The sequence below is a fragment of the Papilio machaon genome, chromosome 22, assembly GCF_912999745.1.
Source record: "Papilio machaon chromosome 22, ilPapMach1.1, whole genome shotgun sequence".
NCBI lineage: Eukaryota > Metazoa > Arthropoda > Insecta > Lepidoptera > Papilionidae > Papilio > Papilio machaon.
The window spans coordinates 2,478,317-2,491,472 of record NC_060007.1 but is presented as its reverse complement, the minus strand read 5'-3'; the positions used below and the strand labels follow the sequence as shown (position 1 = coordinate 2,491,472).

Genomic DNA, 13,156 nt, shown 5'->3' with positions numbered 1-13,156 from the left:
ATCAATGTTACCAGCAGTAAATTTTAAGAAAATGGAACAAAGAATAAATATTACGAAAATTATAGCTATATTTGTATTTTTTTAATGATACAGGAAAATACAGGTTTCATATCATTTAGATTTCTGTTCATTGTCTCCAATTTCTAAATTTGGTTTGATTTAACGATTTTTTTTTCAGATGAGAGAAAATTCTTTTTCAAAATATCAAAAACACTCTTATTAACATGTTTTGTAAAGTTACACGGACAAGTACCTGTAAATAAGTAGTGACCTTTTAAATATGAATTGGGCGTTTTTATTGTGTTTTTTACGAAAAGAAAACACCAGTTAATATTTTAAATCAGAAATAGGCAACATTCCCTAATGTCAATGAAAATCATTCAATTTTCAATCATTCGTTTCCTCACTGCAGTTTGTTTTGTTTTGAAAACTTCATTCTATAGTTCAGATATATTTCATTCGTTCTGTTCTGACAATCTCATTTTTCAAATGGTATTGAGATAGATAGCGAGTGAGACGTGTGTCGCGTTGTCATCGCGATCGCTGTGCGTTCGCTACTCTTGCAGCCAACAACTGTTACAAATACAATACTAGATTTTTTTTCTGTTCCATGTGTACCTTTATACTAATTTTAATTACTTTTTGATTTAATAATAGTGAAACGTACACGAGATAGACAAGACAAACAAACCAGTGTTGTGTTTTCGTTCGGTGTTGGGGCGAGAAGATTGCATTATTTTAACCGAGAAGAGAAATTTTATCAGCTGTTTGTGCATAGTATGCTCCATATTGTAAGTACAATTGAAAATTAAGTATTTAAACGCCAATTATATGTGTACATGTTAAACTAAATGACGGTTATTGTTTACATTTGCTTGTATATTGTGATAAGGAAATAAAATGAATCAACCGTCTATTCTTTTTATATAGTTATTGATATGCATATAAAAATGTATTCTATCTATAGAACAAAGACGCTTGACGCACATGATTGGCGCGTTAGCGTTACCCTTACCTATATTCCACAAGTTGTTATCACGGAGTCTGTTTTACTATTAAGCTTTTTATGAAGACTATTTCTGTAAAATGAAAATTAATATACCTACAATTTGTACTTTTAAACCCTTATTAGTTTATGCGTAAAATAAAAAAAAACAAAAACTATACCGGCGGAGGTAGGTAAGACTATATTTCTAATGAGAAATATTTTTGCTCTTATTGTATATTTTTTAAGTACAACAGTAAGTAGGTAGTTAAGTACCAACCTATATCCTAATTTTCATAGCGTCTAATATCTGTTATAAAAGTCGTAGTTTACTTTTTTAGATCAAGTCCGATTATACTATGTTGAAGGTACCATATTATTTTTATTTTTCATAGGTACTGCTTATTTCGGATGAGTTAACGTACCTATAACTGAAAATGGCAGAACCTTAACCAACCCATAATAAAAGAATTACATTTAACGGTCTACCAATATCAAATAATAGCTGGTAGACTACGAGCTCGAAAACCCATACTTTAATAAAAGTGAGAGGCAGAAATAAAGACCTCAGCTTCCCTAAGACTAAAAATTTCAAAATTTATTCAAAATCTACCCATAAATAAATAATAAAGTGATTGCATTATTTCAAAGCAAATTATCGGACGTTACATATCAAAGAGTATATTCAAGATAAAAGCGAAAAACTGATTTTGTTTTTGTGATATATAACCTTTGGAGGCTAATGGTTAGTAAGACAGGTAACAGATCCGTATCTGTTAATTATGATCTTTAAGCGAGACAACTAAACATCGATCTCAATTTATAGCCGTGTACATATGTAAAAAAAATGCTAGGATGTAGATAAATTAGGGATCGTTGAGCCCATATCGCTAAACCTCGAAGAATTTCTGAAACTTTTACGTTAATATCGAAATGTAACTGAAACGGTCGATGTGATGGAAAGGTGTGAAATTACGTTACACCTTTTCACGCCATGGAATAAGTTGAAAAAACTGATTTAATAAAAAAACGCTGCTTCTCTTTACTTAATAACACAGGATACCTATTGTACATGAATGGCCAGAGCCAGTCAAAGAGGTTTTATATATATACTCTTTTTTATTCATTAATATTGTAAAATGTCATCGACTTTCAATTGTTATTTTTCACTTCTTGCTAGTTCTGGCTTTGTGTGTTACTGTTACGGAATTATAAATGTTTTTCGTACAATCTTTTATTATTTAACACCACAATATAGTTCACTCGATAACACCAATTATTTAAAAAAAAATTGTGCATTTGCCTTTCTATTTATTAACTAGTCACGTGCAATACAACTCACGTGTACATTTTAATTGGTTGATGTAAAGTTTGTGGATACTCTATCGTAAACCTGAGTGTATGTTTATAGTATTTCCACTCAGAAGTAGTAAACGAATAACATGATATCTACTTTAAACACTTGCAATGTATTAGATTCGTTTATTTTTTTTTAAATAAATTTGTAGGCATTTAGTGTATTAGTACGTTAATTGTGTTTGAACTTTGTTTTTGATTATATGATCGGAAGTCGCTTCTGTACATTACTTCCGCGATAATGTTTCTTTGTTACGGTATACTGGAATCAATTATTTTTTTTTCTATCGGAATTGACTTCGACTTAAGGCCGATCAGTGAACTACTGAAGTCATTAAAGTCACGTTAAAAGACTCTCCTGTATTCATTACTCATCAAACAACTCTAAGATAGTTTTGTATTTTGCAGAATAAGGGAAATAAGTAATAAGATATTTTTTTCACCGTACCTACTTCGACACATGTCATTTGTATAAATCAGTGTTTAAATTTATAACTAACTTAACATTTGGTTTATCAAAAAATGGCGTTTGAAATTTTAATCACGCACTATAATAATTATTCTTTCATACGAAGGAATAGTTTATTTGATGCTTACAAATGTAACTGTCCGCATTTTCAAAATTTTTATGAAAGTTTCTGTTTTGTTACGCTTGCCAATTTTTTTTAAAATACTATAACAAGATTAGATTATCCTGTTCAGATTTTGATATTTGTAGTCATTGACCGCAGATATTTGTTTTAGATTGTTATCATTCAAAGTCGACGGAAATGGCAATGCTCGCTACTGCCCTTACCGAGTGCAATGTTCGTATGACAAACCCTTGAACCGCTCTTACGACGAGATAAGACTTCGCAATTCGTTTACAATTTTCAGTTGTGACTTGTTCATGTTGTGTGGTAGAAAAAATATATCCGTATATAAAAAAGCGAAGAATTGACGTAAGTTTGTTAGTTTCTTTTTTCCTTTTTACATTACGAAAAATTTGTGGAATTATGGTATCTGACATCTGCATATTTTTTTACTTTACGAACTTAGAAATACCAAATGTCATACCCCACATTCTTACCTAAGTATAAGTTTTTTGTCACGGAATCGTGGGTTTTTGCTGTAATGAAAAAACAAACAAAAGCTGTTACAAACATTTTATTTAATTATTTTATTCCGTTCAATTTAAAATGTATAGAATAGTTCAATCGATTTAAAATAATCACGACTTTGTTGTCGAAAATTTTACGTCTGATAGGCAATGGAACTGTTTATTGGTGTGGGCCCACACAGGGCCTCATTAAGCCATAAAGTCACCAGTCTTTATTGCTATTGTACCATAGTGTGTCGTGTAGACGATCAATACTGTAATTAAAAGTATAGGTTGATGGTCTGTGGTTTAATGAAATTGAGATTAAGGTAAAATTTCGCGAGTTTATGTGTTCATTTATTAAGAGTTTATACTGAAAGAAGTTTAAAGCTTATGTTACATACCATTAGACAACCGTTTTGACAACCGTTTGCAAGCCTTGTGCACCTGAGTAAAAGTTAAATATTTTTCGGTAAATAATTTTTTTACTGCTAAGTGGCAAGATATTTATGTTGCTTCAATCCCGCCGCATTTTTTTGCCGTGTTTGTCACTTGTAATCTTTGATATTACATGTCATCGTATAATTCTAGGTGTGTGAAAATAGGTTTATTTTAAACAATGAATACCAACATGCCTTGATATTGCTCTACATTAAATAACAGTAATCTAACTAGTCGTGATTGCCTTCAAGTGTTTTGTATTGCTCTACGTAATTTTAGGCATTTTATATGTTTGTTAGCTTTCTACTTAGTTTATAATTGAAATCGTAGAGGTTAGTGTATTAAAACGATGGGTAATACTACATATGTATTTAATTAGATATCTTATAGTTAGTAAGATATGAGGAGAGTCACGTATCTCATTATGGAGAAATCGAAATTATCTTTCTGACTTCTGATGAAACCGTCTTTAATGTTATATTTAATTCGTAAATAATTCGCGTCATATAGCTAAAATAAACGTGCAGTTCGTCACGTAGCCCGCAGACATTATGGACCGTTGCAATCGCCGCCATGTTGGAAAGCGCCATCTTTGGATGTGAATCACACGAGTGCGGATCACTGGACTCTTTACAGCCAGTACATAGGGTTGCCAACTTAAAAAAAAGAAGAGCATTGGAGGAAAAAAAATACGAAAGCCAGTTACGTGTCAACCTTTGAACAAATGACGTCTATCCTTAATCCTAAGTAGATTACGAAAACAGTGATATCCAGAGACTTGTTTTACACTTACCACTTTGACGTGAAGACATTGATGGACCGGGCAGCCCTACCAGAACCCCGGACGTGCAATCATAAAAAGGTTTAATTATTGTTGAATTTAAATGTTTGTTTCCGTTAGTCGAGTCTTAATTTTTTTGAACGATGTGTTAATATGAATCATGCCTTTGTCGAAACTTTGAAGAAGAGTCTTTCTATTGTGAGTGCTTGGTCCATAAAATGGATTGAATATAACAAAACAAATTGAGAATTAACATTAATTTCGCAAGTCTATTCTAGTATGTTATAATTAGATTTAGGTGTGTGCGCTGACGTGATGTCTGCACTCTAGAGGATTCCGCGTGAATCTGATTCTATTACCCACGCGTATTGTGCACGCGACCACCAATAACTAGTTTACTGTATGTTTCCACTATCGTAACACTTGTATAAAAACATATTGATATTCTTTTCCAGCTAATTAAAAAATCTACTAGTCTTCTAGTTATTTAAAAAAAAAAATGGGACCCATCTCCAAGCACTTCCTTTCGATTAAAATAATTTTTATCAAAAACGGACCACCAGGGGCGGAGATTCACAGTAACACACATAAAAAAATACAGTCGAATTGATAACCTCCTTCTTTTTGAAGTCGGATAAAAAATAGACAACAATTATGGTCTTTTATAAGAGTAAAGATAGTTGATATTCACGGTTACGGAGTTTCTTGTGTCTGTGTGCGAAGTAACCAAACAGTATCAATACTACTACGATTTTTAGTCTACGAATACGCTAACTAAAATATAACTAACCTTATATCCTATAGCCTACTATAGAACCTAAGCGGAATCACGTCTCACGGTTCTCAATACAGTACGGTTCATTGCGAAATAAATGCGAGTAGTACAAAATTAGACGTGCATTCGGTTTTCTTCTGCAAACATGGCAACTGGTTATTTACGGCCTCATATCTGATGTATTTGTAATTTAGGTTAACCATACGGTTTAATTTAAACGTATTTACACGTACAAATAATTTAAAGTTAGAATATTATTCTCTTTACTTTTTATAGTGCCTAACCAGTAATGATTGCTTCGAAGATGTTGATACCTTTTTAGATTATAGTATCAATAAATATATTATATACATAGTTCTATGGTTATATGCGTATTTGTTATAGGTACTATTATGTACTACAATTATGTACTATTACAAACTTTGGGTGTTGATTTTTAATTGTATAGTAAGGTTCAATAGTTCATGGTTCTTATTAGCAGTGTGTTCAGAAATTGAAACATTAGTTATTTTACCTACATAATGCTGCTGTTTACCACAACTTTATTTATTTAACTTTATTCTCTTAATATGAATGTATGCAGTTCTAATTTCAACGCTACCAGTGTCCTGGGCTGAGATTACCATGGGGGCCCCCTTTTTTAACTATGCCTTTGGAAGGGTTAACAGGGTTACGTGAGTAATTCGCAGATCTGTGGCGCCCCTTTGTCCAGCGCCCTGGGCAGTCGCCCAACCGTGCCCTACCCTTGAACCTGGCACTGGATGTATTCTTTAGGAACAAACGCACGTGTACAGCACGTTTTAAATATTGTCTCATTCAGCAAACTGATTGCAAAAACAAATGGAGAGACATATCACTTGTTAAACATATAAACTTTGCACTATGTTAATATTAAATTATGATGTAGGCAATCTCGTGGTTTTTTTTTAAATGAAGAATAAACAAGTAATAGACAATGAATAATAGATTACTTGCCTATTTTAAATAACGCAATTATGTTAAGTATTCCTACATTTACATATGTTGTTTTAAGTTTTAAAAATCAATTGTGATGGCTTGTAGGTACTGAACAAATGAGATTCGAAAATAAAAACCGAATCTATTGTATTATAATTTTGACGTTCGTTTAAACACTGATGATAACTAAGATCACAGCATGTTTTATGATATTGTTTCGGCAGTGCAAACTCACAAACTCTAGGATAGGATAGTTAAAATAATTACGATTAAAACCAACTTTAATCATTTTATAATTACCTACTACTCGCCAGTTAATTACTTCATTGCAGTTTTATAATGCGTTTCTGATCTTTGTATGATTCTCATTTATTTTCAAACATGACATCAGTTTTCACGTCGTTTATGTTTTAATATTTAAATGCATTTTTTAGTCTGTTCTCACTTCTGAAGCTCTTGTAACAAAAAGTATAGATATCTCATTTTTTTTAAAAGGGATTGAAAGGAATGACGATATGTTTTTGAATAAGTTTTTCCGCAGTCATACCTCATAAAACATTTTAGTTTGGATTAACTAATCTTGATACTTTTTGTACATACCAAGTAAAGTTTCAAGTAGTCGTGCCCTCAAAATTGAATACTTCTGAAGTTTAATGGTTGTTGTACTGACACTTCTACGTTTGTAACAACACACACCTGAATAGAAAAATAAAATCTATTTATGTTCCTTATAGTACTCATATCTTGATTTTGTTGCATCAGAATTAGTAGATACATTGAAATGCATAATTGTTGTAAATGTGTGGCTAAGGCATCTAAGTTTGTCTATGTCAATTCATTATATACATACATATATGCAGCTATGTTCATACTGTAAAATAACTCATTTAAGGGCGATTCTTCATTAGTCGTTATACCGCATTTGAGGATTCCCTGTGGATATTAACGTCTAATGAAATTGATCGGTCGATGTAAAGCAAGCGCCGAGCGAAGATTTAGTTAACGAGAATAATGCGTGGTAAAGAAAAGTAAAGAGCTATCGCCCGACGCACGCCAACGCTACTATCGGTTCCCGCATGCGGGCGTTTTACGCTATGGCATGCGTGAATTGGAAATCTCTCACATCTGACTAATGTAACTGCGACCTTAGATGCGATTTAGTTGCACTGAACTTCACTGTCTTTATTTCTCCAAGTATTAACAGTTAATTTATAAAAACAATCTATTTGTTTAGAGTACTTAAATGAAAACAGGGAAATTGCATCTCAGTTAATATTCTAAAAATAAACAACCTTGATTATAAGTACGAAAGTTGATGCAAAATATAATTTGTATGCAAGTGAGACATGTAAAATACCTTCAGACGTGAAGACAATGCCTCAGTAGCAACCGACTCCTTAAGAATTCATTCAAAAATATTAATATTTTATTATAAACTACCGACATTACAATAAAACCTTCTCGATAAAAATAAATATTATTGAACTAGTACTGTATATGCGAATAGATTTTTGGTGCGATAATCCGTGAGTTTTAGATTCGATTTCCCAAATCCATTTAATTTTTTTACATATTATAATGATTGTATTTACATTAGGCCCACTTGACAACCTGACGCATTGGAGCGTTACAAGAGAAGCTAATTATAAAAAGAGTTAATTTTATCTTAACCTTTTTAAATAGTAGCTTCGGAAGGAAGCTTTATGCACTTTTGTACACAAAGGAAGTACCTCAGGTACAATACCAATATTACGCATTTCGTTCGCACTTCCTGCGATGTCTTATAAATAAACTAATATCGCCCACCGGAAGTTGACCGGCCTCGCTACTCGCGAGCCATCTTGTCATTGGCATTTTAAGGACGACGTAACTTCCGGTAAAGCTGTTTTATTTCTTCAATTTTTAAGGACATGTAACATCAAAGGGTTTATTTAACTTTTATCCTTAAACTTGAGGAATATATGGTAATTGATTCAGGAAGTTTAAGATCGAATACCTTTTATGGAGTTGGATTAAATTCGTAAACCATGAATTATTTCGTCATCATTATATTAATACGTAAAGCTAAAATTTTCATTAAGCTATTTTTAATCAAAAATAATAATGATTCTTTGTTTTATTATGTTCGAATTTCGACGAATGGCGAAGCTTTTGAAATAACGAGAAGAGACCATAAGCTGTCAATAAATTTCTCATTGCGGAACCTTTTTTAAAGCCATACTTTATTCATGTACTAGGAAAGTAATGATATAGATATAGATTTATCTCGTGAACTCAAATTACACACATGTAATCGTGACCTGTATAACAGTACTGTTTCTATACATTTGTGCAAGTGTGCGTGGCTATTGAACAATCCTATTGGTTCTGGTTTACGCATACAAGCACATGTTATATAGAACACAAGTGTGGCATGGCCGCTTTTGTCATGTAATACAACCTGTTGAGCAAAGTACTTATAAACAGAGTGTAGTAAAAAGCTCCGGCGATTTACCGGGCCGTCGTCTACATGGAAACATTGTTAACATACCTGTTTAGTTTCTAATCTTCTCTGGTTTCTAACGGTGCGGTTAAGGTCTGCCCACACTACCTTTATTGATATTTTGTTGACGTATATAGTTGCATTCAATATAACCCGATCATCTCTCATTTCTATAAGCATTTCATCATACAATTTGTATTTGCACTGCAATACCCACTAACCGGTCTTACACGAGTGCTATGTATGTATGAATAAATACATATTGTACCCACATTATCTACATTAAATCGTTTTAAACATGACATTTGTAACGTCACATAGATTGTTCTACAGATAGAATATTTATTTATTGTCATAATAGAGTTGTATTGGAGATGAATCAGGTTTTATAAAGGTTTCTAATGACGTGTTTGAGTTGACGCTTTCATTTGGTTTTTATTATTTCTCTAACAATAGAACAATTTAAAGTGGCAGAACATAAGATATTCCATGTTCCTCTGTTTATTTGTAAAAAAAATACTTTTCCATTTCTTCAAATTTGTGTTCGAATATGGCTACTTGTAGCCTAATCTGATTGACCTACCACGTATAATAACACGTCATTAGATTTGAACATTTCCTCGGATTGTGATACAGGTAAAATTAAACGAGTTTATTGATATTTTTAAATTTATTTCTATTTGTGATATCAGTACAGATATTAAACATATTATTTCCTAGTTGTGATACACTGTTATTATGTTAGGACATGTGCACATTTAGAACAAATTAATCGGTATTTCTTAATTCAGCGCACCGCATGTGGCCATTCTTGTTTTCTTTCGTTGCGGGGACCTGTCGTAAATATGTCTTGACACCATATGGTGTAACCACACTATTAATATCCTATAACTTAAACCCCCATAGCGGTATATAAATTGGAAACGCGTGTCACCTTGTACTTGTACTTTAACTTTATATATTATGTTGTAATACTCGTTTTTTAATAATTGAAAGTAATTAAAAAATACTTCCTGCTTTATTATTTCTTGGTCTATAAAATGTACATGTTCCATATTTATCGATGCTTGAAATTCTTCATAAAAACTGTCTTGATCGTTTTTTTAGTACATAACAGCATTCAATTTCATGTCTCTTTGTCAAGGCCCAAATGTAATTTTAGTCGTAATATTCAATAAATTAATCATATAACCGGTATGTACAAAAAGTGTCCAAAACTCGAATATCTTACTAATATTATAAATATGAAAGTTTAGATGGATGGATGGATTTTTGTTAGAAGGTATCTCCAGAACGGCTAAAGAGATTTCGCTGAAATTTGGCATAGATGTAAAACATAGTCTGGAAGAATATATAGGCCACTACGTTTTTTTTAATTCCGCGCGGACGGAGTCGCGTGCGACAGCTCGTATTTCATATTTATCGTTTATGTAGCCTTAGTAATCTAAAAGTAATTAAAATAAACTTTTGATTTTCGCTATTATAATGCCAAATTCTAAACTAAAGTTGTCATCGTGTAAAATTTTCAAACGACTGGTACCAGGGGCACATAAAGTATAGAGAACTACTACATTACGTCATTACAAAACAAATGTTATTGTCTACGTAATAGCCGGTCTGTATTCGACAACGCGACATTGAAATAGATAGACCTTGGCGTTCTCTCCTTTATAATTCTTGTTGGAAATACGTTGTCACTAACACGTATATTTTAAGATATTAAATTGATTCCCCATAGATATCAAATATTCAACAATAGTACGACTACAATGACCTTTATGTGTGTCATATTTCCTAATATAAATTTGTACAATGTGAACAATAGTACATTGAAAATAATTCGTTTAACTTCCCGAAAACTCTTTATTTAATTCACAATTGGTCAAACCAAACTCATTTCGTATATGAAAGTTGTACGATTACGTCTGTACGAATTCCCCACTTGATTTATACGTAGTTATGGTGTCTCTTAGTGCCTATTTTCATTTGGAGGTATGTATACTTCACTTGTGGTGCCGTGGGTTCCAGTGGAAATAGGACTTCATACAAAAAGCGGTCGCATGGTTAGCGGCTAAGTGGAAATCTTATTAATTCCGAATCTTAAATACCAGTTTGTAATTTGCATCAGATACCAAAAAAACCTTTTTGTTCTGATATGTAGGTAATGTTTTAAAGTATGTAAAAACATTTTTTGGATTAAAATTGCCTCGCAATTTTAAACAAAAGTTAGTTTAAAAACTCTACGTTTAGTTACTATTAAACTATTTGAATCCACTAAAATACTACCCACATTTCTTGAATACATACGACAACCGATTTCTATTGTGAAACGAAACACGTTCTTTAAGAAATTACACTAAAATGAGATGTACCACGTTGCAATAAGGTCACGTTTAGCATGTAGGTAACAAATAAAGGATCAACAGAACAGTCTCATAGCTATAGTATTAATTAAAATTTTGGCTGCGCTATATGTTTACCTCACGCTACTGGCAGAGTCGAAGCACTGTCAGATAAATTTGTCGACGAATATATTTGTAAGATCATTAACGAATCCGAATTTAATTATCTGCTGTATTTGTGGCATAGAATGTTTACGTGCATCTTTATAGCGGTATCGTAACATTATTTTCGGATTGTTTGAATACTAGCATTAACAATTTTATACTTTTTTTTTGTATCCGAGAACAGTGAGGATCGCAAAACCTGTTATTAAACGACGGTTTTTTTATATGAAAAATGTTCATTTTCCAAATTCATAATACCGAGCTGACCTTTGAACAAGATGTTATTTTTCTAGAAAGATCTAAAATTATAAAAGTATATAATATGTTAAGGTGAGTATCCATCGGCGGAACACAAAAACATTTTGCATCCCTCTCATTCTCTTTAAGCAACCAGAGACGACAATATATTTTTGAACAGGTGTTTCGTAATAGAAATTCAGAGGTATAACCAGTTTTTTACCGCTAAACCCAGTACCTATTAAGTTTCAGAAGAATTTCTATCATTGACAATTTGAATATTTGCTGTTTAGATACAATATGTAGGTAAAATAACACTTGTCAGAAATAACTTAACTTGCGTGCAGCCTTCGAACGTGAGGTCGTATTTTTTATTTACTTTCTCCAACCCCGAACGATTTTAGAGGTCGAATGTTACACGCCGTCCTTGTTATGCAAATCAGGGTTACGAGTACTTTCATTAAATCGTTGCCATTTCTACGCATTTCGACTGCTTTACTAATTGTTACTGGCCATTTAACAACGAATACATTGCTGTATTGATAAAATAAAATAGCTTAGGGAATTGTGTCTCTATCCACTTTATGATTTTACCATAGAGTTTGTTTTTTTTGTTTATTGGCAGACGAGAAAGCATTCTGTTAGTTTGCTGATTAGCACTTTATTAAAAAGTGAGGGATTATATTCCATTGTAGATTTAATGGTTTTCGAACAGTTGTGATGGTTGTGAAATGCATTATAAAAGTTTTATTACTAAACCTTCTGTGAATTTGGCAACGACAAGGCACTGATGTTTTGTATTGTTTTTCTTTTGACTTTTTTTTTAAATTCATCAATCATTCACTTAAGCCTTGAAACACGTACGTAGCAGTTTATGAATAGTTACAGAATACTAGTAGTATAACAAAGTTGCAATCTAAGTCATCAAGGGTTATCTTCTGTGTTGCTAAGAAACGAAGCAAGTTGTCCTTAGGACTCATTCACACAAAGCGGGTGTTTATACTAAATACATTGTTAACCATGACTGTGAGCGTGCATAATAATGTTTGAATTAATAACACCAAACTGCGTAGTCGCTGATTAGAAAAATGCAATATGATTTAGTGGACACACCAAGAGTCGGTTTACAATCGGCGGCTAATAAAATGCGTGGTGTGTACATAGCCTAATACGTGACATTTCACGTATAAGCTACGTGACGTAATTCGCGCGTTTCTCTTACGTAACTTCCTGTTTTTGACTAACTCTTTATATAAGAATAGGGTTGCATGCATTTAGGTTACGTTTTGGCGAACGATGTTAGGTGAATAAATAAATATGAAAATCGGCTTGACGATTTAAAAGTTCAATGAGCGAATATAACGTTTAACAAAACTAAAGACGGCAAAAACGTTCTTAAAAGTCTAAGAAATCATCACCATCATCAGCTCACTATACGTCTCCACCGTGCTGGCCCAGAACGGGTTGGTCGACTTCACACATATCTTTGAACTTCTTCTCTGATATACGCAGGTTGCATCACGATGTTTTCCTTCACCGTAAGAACGTCTGATAAAT

At 32.6% G+C, this 13,156-nt stretch overlaps 1 protein-coding gene across 1 annotated transcript in view; it reads left to right on the top strand.

Moving 5' to 3' along the window:
* The first annotated feature begins 476 nt into the window (after positions 1–476).
* LOC106712531 (protein goliath) overlaps positions 477–13,156 on the top strand; it is a 57,615-nt gene continuing 44,935 nt past the window's right edge. Inside the window, exon 1 of the mRNA XM_045683503.1 lies at positions 477–791. The gene's annotated coding sequence lies outside the window, so the exon portion shown is untranslated. The remainder of the gene's footprint in view (positions 792–13,156) is intronic.